Source organism: Peromyscus californicus, unplaced genomic scaffold (assembly GCF_007827085.1).
Source record: "Peromyscus californicus insignis strain IS unplaced genomic scaffold, ASM782708v3 Scaffold_7__1_contigs__length_154581171, whole genome shotgun sequence".
Taxonomy (NCBI): Eukaryota; Metazoa; Chordata; class Mammalia; order Rodentia; family Cricetidae; genus Peromyscus; species Peromyscus californicus.
Window position 1 is genome coordinate 112545013 of NW_026294595.1, and position 15520 is coordinate 112560532.

Here is a 15520-nt window from a genome sequence, read left to right on the forward strand (position 1 = left end):
GAACAAAGCTCAATATTTTAAATGAGAGAATATCAGTATACTGAAGACATTTTTTCAAAAGAAAAGTGAAGTCTATATTAGGGCTAAACTCAGGATGCAAAAGTCCTCTACATTAAGCCCACACATTTTCAAAGACTTTTACAGGGTCCTGCAGGACACAGATTCATTCAGGCTCAACATTCACCTCTGTGATTGTCCCTTCATTTAGCTATGTTAGTTTCTTATCTATTTGATCTTGAAATAAGAGGCTTAGGTTGAAATAACTGGGATTGTAACATGTCATCATGAACTCTTGGCTCATAGTCCCAACTTATCCCAAAATCAATTTTAGCTTAACTTTTGCAATATTTCTAAAGTGGTACCAACATTTAAAATTAGGATTTTATGTAATAGTCTAGGTCCTTAGCTTTTTAAAATAATTTTCCTGCTGAGAAGAATTGTCTAGGCTCCTGTCATTTATGTTACCAAATGTTTCCTCAAGATATCCCAGTTTCCACCATTAATTTATTGATATTGCTAAAACTGATTCTATTCTCTCTCTCTATATATATATATAATATATAATATATATATATGCATCAGACAGCGTTCTTCTTCTACCCATCACTGAATTTACAAAACAAGGCAAGGAGACATCTTCAAGACAATAACCCCTTGTTGAAACTTGAAAGGATTGGCTTGGCCAGTGGCATAGAGCATTTGGGAGTTTTGACAATCTCTTGCCTGGATGTACAATGTATGTCCTAGGTACAGTAGCAGGCAGGGTAACATGGATTGCAAGCTACACTTCAACCTCATGAATTTTTTTTTTTTTTTTTTTGGTTTTTCAAGACAGGGTTTCTCTGTGTAGCTTTGCGCCTTTCCTGGAACTCATTTTGGAGACCAGGCTGGCCTCGAACTCACAGAGATCCGCCTGGCTCTGCCTCCCGAGTGCTGGGATTAAAGGCGTGCACCACCACCGCCCGGCTCAACCTCATGAATTTATCTAGCATTAATGAGTAGCACAATATTTAGTTATTCCTTAAGTTTTGTCAGCTCAAACTCTCTTTTCTCATTTTTTTGACAGATTATTCAAATTGATTACCATGCCATATAAAAAGATATTCACAAAATATTTGGAGTCCATTGTGAAAATAAATAAAAGCAGCACTTGATTATGGCAATGTAGTAGCTGGGCCTAGGACATGTAAATTTTTAAAATTGCAGCCAAAATCAGGTTTGGGGATTTCTGATGAGTACTTTTTGTTGCTATTGCTATTCGAGGAAAATGTCTGTTTTTGCTGCAATGTTAGCCAACCAGACATTATCACCACTTGATTATTCATTTTGCTAGTATAGCTGGTTTCATTTATTACAGGAAATTCAAGGTTGAAATTGGATCTCAGCAATGCATGTCTGTGGCTTTATGTGTTTGTGCATAATAAATAGCCTTTGGTGTTTACTGTCTACTTTCTAGGTTATAATTTGGCATTATTTAGATTTACCTTTGCATGGCCCAATAGTATTATGGTGCCTGTGGCTTTAAATGGGAAATCACTCCGGAGGATGAGAGGGCCAAAGTTCCCTTTTGGAAGCTGTTGAGAGTGGGTAGGAAGGGGAAGCCTTTGTTCAGCTATGGAAAATGGACGTGTGTCTCATGGTGTCCACAGTTTAAATAAACATAAACTCTGAACCAGAGATCATACCCATCATTTCCTCACTGCTAGCAGTACTAAACCAAAATATAATTTTATTTGGCTAACCCCAAAGTAGGATGTGGGTGCCAGCCTTGAAAGCCACACGATAAGGTTTCCAGCAGACACCACCAGGGCTGGCTTTGTCTTGAATGGGGAAGTCATAGAGGCATCACTGCAGACATCCCATCACTGTGTTTAGCAAACAGAGGCAACCATAACAACAGTGTGGAGAGGGTAAAGGGTCTTTGGCTGGCTGAGCATGGAGTCTGAAATTGCTGCATATAACCCTGCTGAGAGGAAGGACATCTTTAAATAGGTGGAAGAGAGATCAGACCCAGGGCAGAATCGTGGTTGGAAGATATCCCTTCATCCTTCTATGAGTTGTGGAATCTACTAATCTGAAATCTGTTTAGAAGAACTGCTTGGTCTTCCCTAGTATATCTTTATCATTTTTTTCCCCAAAATAAACAAGGCAGTCACATTGTTTTTGCCATATCACTAGTGTCTCTTCCTTTGATAAGGAGGATTTCGAGGTGGCGGGGGTGGGGGTGGGGGTGAGGGGGTTGGGGGGTATGGGGGTAGGGGGTTGGGGAAAACTTAAGTTCCTTCCAGTCACCTCCAATTCTGTAAGCCCCAAGTCTGGATTTGCTGCTTCACAGGCTTCCACGCTGGGAAGTTCTATTTATTTATTTACTGTGGGGTTGTTATTTTTCCTCTGGTCTCTGGAGCCGGGGAGGGATGAGTAGATGATAGAGTTGGGTGCTCTGAGTTAATGACTAGCTCTATATTCACAAGCTCGTCTGCTTTTGTCCTCACCTGACGCCTCAGTGCAGGGAACGAGTGGGAATTCATTTTATCGAGGAGGACCCCTTGGTTCCTTAAAAGAAAAAAACAACCTGCTTTCTTGGCTGGGAATGCTTTGACAGCAGGCAGCACAGCAGCCGGCCACATTCAAACACTGTGTCCTCTGGATTTGAGGGTTGAGAGGGAGTGGCAGATCCAGGCAGAAGGAGTGTAGCCAGAGTGGTAGCACAGTCTATCACCAGCTCTCCTGCTCAAGGCACACCCTTTTCTGCCACTCCCCACTGAATCTGTGCATGACCCCCCAGCATCCTTCCCAACAATGGACTCCCCATAAGAAGGTAATCATCTTATGGTGAATTGGAGAAGAAGAAAAGTCAGTCTAGGAAAATGTTAGGATAATAGAAAACTCTTCAGTGCTGTAACCATCTGGTGTGTTGTGCTAACAAAGGGGGTGATAATTGAGTGCCCAGTAACTTCTTTTGGTTCTAAATAATGGTCACTCACCCTGATTTGTGTTCTTCACAAGAGTAATTCGCCATCATTTCACACCACATCTGCACCACATTTCCTCCCTCAATGCCGCCTTACATATAAGTTACCACACTTAATTAAGTCCACATCATTCTCTTCTAAAGAACAGAAAAGTTTGTGTGGAGGTCTGTGTGGCAAAGAATCACAAATGAGACTTTAGTGATTCTTGCTTTGTGGAAGAAATGGAGATTGATGGGAGATCATGCCACCAGGGGTTGGCTCCTGGTTGGGGCAGGGTGGGGATGTGCCCGACAGCTTTAGGTTGGGCAACAGCTGTGGATAAGCTTAGGCAGGCAGCCTTGCGGCCAGACTTGCTCTGCGAGGGGATGGGGACCCCATTGTCCCGTAATCTTGCTTTTGAAATTGTGTTACAATTGATTCGATCTGATTTCTAAGGTGCTGTCACCAGAGCATCATTAAAAGTCTTTTAAGAAACCGGAGAATAGACTAGATCACCAAAGGCGGCTTTGTCGGCCTCTTCCCAGCCTTTAGCATGTTTTCCCATCCCCCTCAGACAGAAGGAATGAAGCCTGCAAGTGCAGAACAATTAACGTAGATAATTTTATTTTTTCCTTTTATCAACACCCCAAAGTTATTTCAGGAATGAAACAATATTTCAAAGGTGGGAGTTTTCTAATTTTGTTTCTTCATGGCCTGAGAATAATGATTTCACATTCTTATGGGTAGACATAAAGCTCACACCTTACTAAAATGTTCACTAACTGCTGCAATTGTTGCTGCTGCTGCCTGTGTGCGCGTGCACGCACACGTGTGTTTGTGCATGCTTTCTCCTATGAATGGTATACAGAGGTTTCAAAGGTGTCTCCTCTAGAGGCTGTGTGAGCAGCAGACAGCTAGAAAGCCTGAGCCTAATGAGGACATTAATCAACAGAATAAGCACCAACGGATGAAAGCAGAGATTCTTCTAGTCTCCCAGTTATCTTAGTTATAAGTAAATTAGCAACTCTTTATCCTCTCTTTAAATGATAAGGAGGGAGCCACTTTGGGGACATTTAAGATATTTCTCACAATAAGTGTCAAAATACCCTGAAAGCTCCCGGGGGTCCACCTCCCACACACAGTATGTCCTTCATTTGTTTATCTAAATGCTGACAAATTGCAGTATTTTAACAGCCTATCTGTAGGCTTGGCTTCATTTGCATGGTGTGCCCGCTATCTTTGAGTGGATAATGAGGCTCAACATAAAGCCCCCATTGAACACTCTACAGAGCCCGACAGTGATGAATACTGAGCAGGAGAATTAGGTGCTGTGGAGAAGAATATGCTATTGTGTGGAACCCCTATCCTTTCATCTTCCCTGCTGCTCACTTTCAGGTCTTTCAAGGAAACTGCCTCCATCCCCTTTCCCGCTAGTGTCTTTTACTTCCCTTTCACTCTGAATGGGCACCATCTTCCAAATCGTCAGCTCAGCCCTGTGCTATTTTAGTCACTCTAATTATGATCCCTTCTTATCCTATGAAATGCTAGAGGTTTCTTTTCACTGTGTGAGCCACTGAGAAAAGCCATAAGCCATTGTCCCAGGAGCATTTGGCCATCCACCCACTGGATTCTCAGATACTCTCTTTTGCATTGCAGAATCCAGCCACCTTCTGTCTACAACAGCCAGCTGCTGTCACCAACAGAGCCTTCACAGAGTACACTCTCAGGGCAGGGATGGTGTTTAGGAAAGTTGAAGAATCGGGCAATTTGAATTTCCTTAGAAATCTAGCATTGTGAAAGTACATGCTTGGCCCTCTGTAGGTTTAGCTGATAGTGCTTGTATTTTTTTCAACCAAACTGAGAGAATATTTAGCATAGTTGCAATGCTACACAGAGAGTTTCTCTGGGGAAGAATGAATATTTTCCCATCCTAGAAGGAATTCCATAATGTGATAAGTGGACGAATCAGTTTTTGTGATAAAATGGAGGGCTTGTGGTATATGTTGAGTAAGATCCTGGAGATGCACAGAGATGGCAGACTGATTTTTCTTCAAGATTAATGAAGAGGCCTGAAAAGCAAGGAAATTTGTCCCAAGTTTCAAGGGAGTCTATAAAGGAAACTTGTCTGAAGCTGAAGGCTTGGAAAAAGCAGGAGTTAGTTTTTTCTTTTCTTTCTTTCTTTTCCGCCCCCCCCCCCCCCAGTAAAACATTTAGACGGGTTCATCATACTTATTTCCAGGATCCTCAATCAGTTACCTCTTAAAAATAAACATCATTTACAATGATCAGTGTTAATTCCCAGACCTCTGCTTCTTCCCACTCAAGTTGTTGGTTCTACATATACAGTCCCACAATTTTCTAATTCCAACTGGTAATTCTTTTTTTTTTTTTTTTTTTTTTTTTTGGTTTTTCGAGACAGGGTTTCTCTGTGTAGCTTTGCGCCTTTCCTGGAACTCACTTGGTAGCCCAGGCTGGCCTCGAACTCACAGAGATCCGCCTGGCTCTGCCTCCCGAGTGCTGGGAATAAAGGCGTGCGCCACCACCGCCCGGCGTCCAACTGATAATTCTTATGTCATCGGCTTTTGGTAGATTTTCATGTTAGGTAACTATGTAAGTGTAGCCTACAATTCTAGTTCTACTACCCTCCATCCAGTGAGGCAGAGAAGATCCTGGTCCTTCTAGACCTGAATGAGATGGTAAGAAAAACTACTGACCTGATGGGAAAAGACCAACTGGATTACAGCTGAGACTCCATTCAACCTTCTGATTTTGACCCTATGAAACCATGTATACTCTTCTGAGCTTGTTTTTTTGTTGTTGTTGTTGTTGTTGTTGTTTGTTTTTGTTTTTGTTTTTGTTTTTTTTGTGTTTTTGTTTTTTGAGACAGGATTTCTTTGTGTAGCCTTGGCTGTCCTGGAACTTGCTCTGTAGTCCTAGCAGACCTTGAACTCACAGAGATCTACCTGTCTCTGCCTCCAAAGTGCTAGGATTAAAGGCGTGTGCCACTACCACCCAGCTTCTTCTGAGTAATACTTCAGTACCTCTAGTTATTTTATGTATGAATCTTCATTGTTAATGTGATATTTTTTCAATTATTACTGTAGTACATAACCGTCATAGAAAACATGGAAGTTAAGAAAAAGTATTTTATTCCTAATCATTTCCAGCTTGCCTCTGGTTTTCCTTAATGCATTATTTATTTTGTGGATCCCATCAGCTTTCCAGATACATCAATGATAATTTTCAGGGCTGTGTATTTCTTTTTTATTAATACATTAAGTTTTTGTTTTAGAAACAATTGTTTTATAGTCTATATAATGGGTCTAAGTAGTACTGTTTACATAGCTGATAATTCATGCCCATCAAGTTCTTGAAAGAAGATGAATAATAATTACTGGCAGGTTTGTATGTTCTTTTCTGTATTCTGTGTATAAAATTTCATTAAAAATGTGGAAAGTAGTCACAAATAGAATAAAAAATATATGCTTTCTGGTTCCAGTTCTATCTGGGTGAATGTAGCAAAGTTGCTTGTCCTGCCTGAGTCATCATTTTTTTCAGCTTCAAAAGATGAATAATAATGTCTGTCCTCTAAAATTCTTACAATGATTTATGGTTACATGTTTAGATATTATTCACAGTGCATGGTAAACATGGAAAAGTTTGTATAAGAGCAAAAGTTTAAGAAAGAGACTTGTAAAATCTTCTGGGCTTCTTCTCTGTGATTGGTTCTCTTACCCATACAAGAGTGTTGGGAGAGTCTAAGTTTTTCTCATGACTTGGGAAGAAACTGGATGATCTTTTCCATTATGAAGATATATTTGCCACTCTTGTGTTCAAAGTCTGAGGATCTGCTCCAGCCCAGCTTCAAGGGCCATTGAGAAATAGTTGGAAAACCATCGGTACTACTGGGATGTACATGCTCTTGAAGTCAATGACTTGCATCTGCCTGTGTCAGGATGCATTGCCCCTATAGCACTGAGTTGACATATGTAGTGGCATTTCTGGGCTAATTTTTGCTTTAGAAAGAAAGGGAGATTTGCATTGAAAACATGATTTGAAAACCACAGGGTGGGGATGTAACACATGAAAAATAAATAGCAATCCGTATATTTTAGTATAATAGTAGTCTCACTGTGGAGCTCAAAAGAATGCATAGATTTATTGGTTCCAAAAAAAATCTGAATCATTAGAGAGTATGTCACTGTAGGATGCATTGTCATGGCTTAAGAACAGGGTGTTAGGCTGAACTAGGCTTAGTTTCTTCTGCGACAAATGTGTGTGATCATGGGCTAATCATTGGTCTACTTTGAAAATTGAATTTTAGTTTTCTACTAAAATAGCATTTTTTAAAAAATTATCTTTCCACAAAGTGAAGTGCAGACTATTACAATGCTTATAATAATGTGAATGGGGAGTTAACAGTAAGAAAAGCTGGGACACAGCTTCTTTTGTGCTTTGATCACTAGTCTGAGACACAGCAGTGACAGCAAGCCTTGAGCGAATACAGATGATTTTCATGCTAATTCAAAATGTTATTAATTTTTAAGCTGTCTATTTTACCTAATTACTCAGAAACAAAATCTTTAATTCATCCAGCTGAGAAACTTCTAAGATAAATGTGATGTTTTCTAGTCTTTCTTATTCTTAATGAACATTTGATGAACGCCTGTCTAGCAGATGTAATTAGATGAAGTGTGATCCCATTTCTAGAAGTATCCTTTGTCTTCTTGAATGTGAGTTGGAATGAGACAGGATTAGTAAAAGTTCCCATAGTCCCCTTAGCTATCCTCAATTGAGTTATGTTTTAAATGTCATCTGCATGTAACAAAACAGAGAAAACTTGGGTCCTGACATCAGATAGCAACATACTAGGGTTCTCAGACTTACTTATACCCATAGCTTTCAACTAACAAAGGAAAATAGATATTTGTAATTTTAAAGCCACTGTTCCTAAAGCTATTTACTTCTTATACAATTCATCTAAGGTTACATTATATATCTATACTCAAAATTCCTTTTTGAAATTTAAGTTATTAGGTTTCTGGGAATCTTCCTGCAGTAAACTAAACATTAAAGTTGTATAGTAGAGTGGTATATATGCTTCTGCTCCATGTTAGGCTTGCAGACACATCCTCAATATGACTCTGGAGGTGTGCAGATATGTGACCCAACACAAGAATTTCTAATAGATCACAGATACATCAGCAGTCTTCCATAGAAAAGAGATGGTTGTGGGATATAGAGCCTATGTACAGCAAATGGTTACAAAGTAATGTAAAGCTAATGGAAGTTCTTTGTTTCTTAAACAGGCTTGCATGTAGAGGGCTGTGTAAGTGATTAGATAATCAAAAATCACCTTGGGAAAGTACCTTACTGTCATTGAGTTTTCTCATCTGAAAAAAATTCCTCACCTGAAAGTAATAATAGAGTTCTCTTCAAGACTGAATGAGTCAATGTGTGAAAAACAATTACAGCAGTGTCTAATACACAGTACACATTCAGCAAGCCCAGGCTATCATTTTTGTTATTTTTTTGTCTAGAGTACCTCAGAATCTAGTGGGAGTGAAATCATGCAAAGATGTGAGCAATAGCTCAGCATAACAATTTATATCATACCACTGTGGATAAGACGCTGGACGGCATAGGAAGGAATCTAAGACTGGACAAGGCATTAGGGAATTTCTCCCCAATGAACCTAGACTTACTCATAACTTAGACTCAGAGAGGGCTCTCTATACTTGCAGAACAACATTCCAGACTGGGGCAACTTGTGCAAAGACAAAGAAAGCAAGCTAGTATTTGGTATGTGAATGGAAGCAATGAATATCACTTCTAGTCATATGGGAAGAGATTATGTGAAGTGTGAGGATTCCATGCCCTCTCTTCACTGTGGTATGGCATTATAAGTTACCATGTTAAGACACACATTTGTTGACTATGTAGCATGAGTAATGGATGGAACTTTGTAGTATTAAGTGTGTGTACAGAGTTAATTTGTAGTCATAACAGAACAGTTACTACAAGTGGGTAATAGCAACATACCATGGTTCTGTGACTCACTTAAATCTCTACCTTTCAAATAAAAAAGGAAAAGAGTCATTTGTAGTTTTTAAGCAACTGTTATTAGAGCTATCTGCTTCTGTTGCAATGAGCCTAATCCTACATTGTTTAGCTATTCTCAATATTCTTTTTTGAAATTAAAATGATTATCAAGTTTCTGGCAATTTTCCTACAGTATACCAAATTTAGTTATAGTAGAGGAGTGTATATACTTCCCCTCTTTGTTAGTCTTGAAGACAGCATCAATATGACTTTGAAGGAGATGGAGATGTGTGGCCCCTCAGAAACCAAAAATCTGTAGCTCTGGCTTAGTTGACTTGCAGTAGGCATTGACCAAATTTACTTCCAAGGCTAAGAACATGGTAAGTTGTTTTTTCTGTTGTTGTTTATCTTTGTTTTGTTTTTCTGTAAGAAAATATTTGAGAGATTGTTGTATAAGGAAGTTTACTCTGGACCAGATAACATAGTTTCTAAGTTAGTATGTCTCAGAGAAAAAAATGGAAAAGTGAATCTTAGCTTTGCTATTGCTTTGCTTTCAGCTCATCTTGAAAAAGGATCAAAGTTTTGAAACTGATGATTTCATAGAGAATGACACATACATAGAAGATCTGAAAAAGAACAGGAATATGAATCCTCTACTATAGATACTGGGACTTAAAGCAGGTTTTAATTTAGTGTTATCAGGGAAAATATTTTTGATGTGTCAGTTTTCATTAGATCCAATAACCTTTAATATAAAAACTAGATGACTATGTTGGGAATGTTATAAAATAAGCATTTTGGATTACATATGAAAGAACAATCATTATGATTTTTGACATATGGGACTAACTGGGAGTAAACTCATAGGACAAACCCTCTGTAAGCTTCTATGACTATTGAGGTTTTAAACAACTTTCAACCAGGTATGGTCAGAAAGTAGACTGAGAAAGTTCTGCAGTCTCAAGAACATATTCCCCAGAAGCCATTGGATATGATCAAAGAATGAAATAAACAAAAAAGGAATATGCTAGAAAGAGTTTAAAGAGTACTGTGGAACATTGGATGAAGTGTTTCCTCCTAGAGAACAAGAATCAGAATCATGAAGTATTCTGAGTTTTCAGGTTCTTGTGAGTCTGTGCTGAGAGAAACACATGGTTGCTGTGTGCTACATGCTTCCCATTATTCCTTTAGTCTTCTGACATCGTACAATGGGAAGAAAACAGAACACATGCTAATAGTTAATACACTTGGGTTATAAAAGAAGCTACATTTGGACATGGCAGAAGTATAACCACATGAATATTCTGGATGTTGCGCAGAATACAATGATAGGTCAACATCTTAAGTCATTTCTTACAGGAAGGATCTGAGTATTTTCAATAAACGTGGGAGTCTGTAAGGTAGAGCATCTGTAGGAAATGAGGTGCTCTAAAGTTAACATATATCAAGGAATACTTATAGATAAAGGGACTAGTTACAAACATGCAACAGAGGGAGGGAGGAATAAAAGAAGATGGTTGAAACCTCAGGCCATTGTCAGCCACAAGTCTGAAAGAATGAGGCGAGACTGGTGGCCAGGACCTGGAAGGGAAGCAAGACCAAGTCATTTGGGTCAAGGTAAGAGTCTCAGAGTGCCAAGGTGATCTCACAGGGAAAGAAGCATGGACATAAATACCAAGAGCTCATTCTCCATTCCTCTTATGTCTCCGAGGTCTTTCCCTTGGTAGTCCAGCTGTAAGCTAGTGGGCACCAAATCCTTGTGATGTAGTCCACATATATCAGCATCTATGGGAAGAGAGCCAGGTAAAGAATGGGCACGACAAAGAAAAGATATATGGCATGGGAATAAAGGGAAGAAAGAGCTGTTCGCTAACTGTAGCCATAATTTCACCAATAGCTGACCACAGCAAAGAATTGAGTAATACAATCCTGCTCATACTCCCCTCTATATATTCATAGTTTGGAGTTTCAGGTAGGGAATAAATACATGCTGTAAGCTAAAAAAACCAGTGCTGCTTGCTGTGGATTGGTCAGACATGGAGAGAGCAACAGAGCATTAGTCGCCTGTAGGCCCTATGTCAGATTCCAATTTCCTAGCTCTTTTCTAGGTACCAAACTGTTGACCCAGGGACACCCAGTTAATTGAGGAACAGGCATGTTGAGTGTGGAGCTGACAGTGTACAAGTACCAGAAAGTGATCACACTACGTGTTGCATTAACTTTTCTTCTTACCTCTTGATTAATCCATTGTGTTGGTGCTACCAATTCTTTACCCTTCACTGTGTCTGTACCTTTCTCAATGACTTTGCAGTCCCTTTCATTAAAGAGTTAGAGTTTGCACCTCTGTTCTTAACAATTGATTTGGCCATCTAGTAGGAGGTACATGGGATAGTGTGTCAGTTCTATGCAGAGGGAATGTCGGGAAAAAAGCTTAGCATGCAGGAAGATGTGATGTGCCTAGAGCAGAGCCCAGTCACTCTCATCTCTTCTACCAGCCAGCAGAGGTTTAGCTAGCTGAACCCTAGGTACAGGATGATCCCAGGCCAGAATGTGTGTATCTAACCTTCCTGCATTGCTTCAAGTGTGAAAGTGTTCTTAGATGCTGTCATGTCCCACTGAAGAGCTCATGGCTTTTGTTACATATCAAAACTACAACAGTGGATCACTAATCCATTCTCTCACATTCCTTAACCCATTAAATTGCATTTTCATAAGGCTACTCTCTTTTAATGACAGTGTTGGCTAGAGAATGACTTCAGGGTCTGCTCTCTTGAGTAGCAACTTTCACGGTATCTTTTTCTTTATTCCTTGTTAGAGATGTTAGAGTCTTTTTCATACTCAGATTCCTTAATCACTCTCTAATTTCACTTAAATCAAGCCTTTACAGTCAATCAACCCTGAGTTTAGATCGTTCACAGCTATTACCTTGGACAGAATAATTAAACAAACTAAGCCTCAAACTTCTCTGCAAGAAAATGGGAACAGGCTGCACTGAAATTAGATGTGTAAGAAGCCTTCAGGCATGTAACATATAGGCTTCCACAGACAGATCAATCATAAGAGATGAGCTTGGATGGCCTGCTTGTTACTGTCCTTGGGGCTAAGGCATGATGTATAAATCACCAACCTGAACAGAAGGCACAAGGTGGGTGGGGCTCAGAAGCATAATTTGGTCTTCTGGTTATTGCTCCTCACATCGTTTTCAGGGAAGAGTAGTTTTAATGGGGACCAGTAATGTTAGGAATCAAAACAAAGAGGCCAAAGGTCCTGAGTGTATTTGTGGTTACTGTTTATATATCCCCATGAGAGCAGCATCACGGTCCACTTAATTAAGTCAGCCAGCTTTAGGACAGGTGATTGTACCTGGAGGAATGCAAAAGGCACCTGTAGCTGCTTGTGAGAGCCAACTGTTACATTTTTAAGTTTTCTTTCTGAAGGCCATTTTATATGTAGCTGTTATTAAATTCAAACTTATAAATTTATAGTGAGAAAAATTACATAAAATGATGGAAAGTATTCAGGAGTTCTTACTTCCTAATTATTAAATGACATGTTACTGTGACCCACACTCTTAAAATTATTTTTTTTGTTTTTTAATGATTTATTAATTTATTATGTATACAGTGTTCTGCCTGCATGACAGAAGAGGGCATCAGATCCCATTATAGATGGTTGTAAGCTACCATGTGGTTACTGGGGATTGAACTCAGAACCTTTGGAAGAACAGCCAGTGCACTTAACGTCTGAGCTATCTCTCCAACTCCCTCTTAAAATTATTTATGTTGATCATACCATAGTTTCCCAAGTCAGTGGTCACTGATAACACATTCCAATACTGGACATAGCCATGGAAGAAGCAGAGGCATCACAAAAATCAGCAAATTTTACAATCCTGGGGTTTTTATTTGAAAGCCAATTGATCAATGTGCATAACCACACCTTTGGTGACTGCATAACTAAGAACCACCGTTGTTGATCCTTCCACGACTGCTTTGTGATATTAGGATGCTGCCTGTCACCATGCACACCCCTGCATGGAAAGCTTTTCTTCTCCAATGTTATACTAATGACTCAAGCAAACCTAAGAAGAAAATCATCAGATTTAACTACAGAATGTGGTCATTGTAGTTCTTAGCTACCTCATGATCTGGCAAGAGGTAGGGTGAGAACACTATAGCAAGGATGAGGCAACCTTGGAAACCTGGTGCAAATATTTTCTGAGGAGCCTTTGACCTGACGTCTTGGCTGACTATAGTGTGAGGAAGGGAATATTGACTTGGGAGAGCAGATTTCCAAGTGAAGCTCAGTTGCCTGTTTATTACCTCTGTGACCTGGTTCACGTCACTTTCATTCACTTTGGAAAATGAGACGATCATTTGAACCACATGTATGATTTTATTCAGCTTATAAATACCATGACATTTAGTTCACAGAGGAAATAAAAGGAAGAGAAAAAAAAATCTGTGAAAGTTACCCATGTCTGCTCCCTCATTATCACTGGTGAAGAAGACGATTTCAATGGGAATGAGACCTGAATGATGACCCACTACTTATTTATTTTGAGGCAAGGCTCCTCTAGCCCAGGCTGGCCTTGAACTCAAGGTGTAGCCAAGGATAACCTTAAACTCCTGATATCCTACCTCTACCTCCCCAGTGCCGGGATTGCAGGTGTGAGATTCTGCTTTAATAGGAAAAAATACAATGGGGTGCGAATGCTTGTCCATAGGGAGACCCACACCTTTGTCTCTTTGGCGGTTGCTATAGGTCAGGCTGAAGAGATAAGACTGGAACTTAAAGTGTCCATGCAATGTGAAAACCGCCGAAGCTATGCTTCTTCTGGTGGCCTGTGTGAAGCTTCTTTGTGTATTCTCACAGACTGTGTGTCTGTAGAAATCCATCCCAGCAGGGGGTATGAGCGGCTAGCGATGAGAGTAATGGACCTCAGGTTTTGTTGGGTAAACAGATCCTCTGGGACTAGTCAGCACTAGCTGTCTCAAGCAGGTCACAGGCCTCCCCCAGGGCCCCTCCTCCCTGTTCTGAGACCAACAACTACCCTCTCTCTCAGCTTCCACTTGGCTGAGCAGGGACTGCCTCTGAGCAGCGCAGGGCCACTCCTCAGCCTGAGTCAGACCCAAGTGGATGGTATGAGAGCTTCCCAACCACAGAGCTCTCACTGAATGCATACTAGAGTTGACTCAAGCCCACAAAACAGGACAGTCAGACTTCTGTGGCCAATGTCTCCTCACCTCCTCAGTTCCCAACACTCTGGGTCAATCCACCCTCTCTGTGAACACTCTGTTTTGTGAGAAATCCCAGGTCCTAGGAGGACCTAAAGAGAGAGAAAGAGAGGAAAAAATAAGTTAGTTTTGTGGTAGAAAGAGTTGTATGTTTAGGAAGGAGTTGCGCATGTGCCTTCACAGGAAAACATTGAGAACAAAGTCTACAGTCCTTGGCTTTCAGCTTTTTAAATTTTGTGTCTCTGCTTCATTGTAAGTCCCTAAAGCCTAGTTGCCCCCACATTTCTTCTCACAGTAGCAGTCACTAAAGGGATTCATTAGGATCTATGACTTGATACATACTTGCCCACTGGGGCCTTGCTGTTTCAAAAGGTAACCTTAGCCTGTCTATCCATGTGGCTGTGGCAGCATTAGTTAGTGTTGCTGTTTGGACCCACAATGGAAATGAAGCCTGATCCTTTGTAAAGTCACTTGACAAAACAACATGCTTCAGTGGTCAAGATAACTGTGTGTCTCCATTCTCATTTCCTTTATTTGCTTAAGTTTCATAGTGGAATACACACACACACACACACACACACACACACACACACACACCCACACACACACTCACCACTTCTGTATCCTTAAAATATGACTTTTTTCAGCATTATTGCAGTTTTGCACAAAATTTTTCTAGTCTCCAAAGCATAATTGTCTAATTAATTAGCGTTGGTATACAGCTTCCTAAGTAATTCTTACATTTGGTTTCATAGTTCTTATTAATTCACCAAATCAGAGTGGAGAGTTAATATTTAGCATTTAATCTCAGGAAAATTAGTGGTATCTTATAATTTAAGAGTTAATATAGTCTACTTCTAGATATATATTCAATAAAATACAAACATAAGTAAACAGAAAAACTTGCGCATAAATGTACACAGCAATATTTTTCATGTTAGGTAAAATGTCTACCAACTGATGACTGAATAACTAAATTGTAATACACACATGAATGAAATACTCTTTAGCTATAGAAAATAATGCAGAAGTAATTCTAGTAAATGAAATGGAAAAAGTACAGCATGGATCAATCTTGAAAACATGTGACAAAGCCAGTGTCCATAGTTAGGACTTGAGGGGTGGTTCAGTGGTTAAGAGCACATATTGTTCTTCCAGAGGACAAGAGCTTGTTTCCAAGAATCCACATGAGAGCTCACAACTTTCTCTAACTCCAGTCACAAGGGGTCAAATGCCCTCTTCTGACCCTCTCAGATACCAGGTACACTGAGGTGCACATACATGCATGCA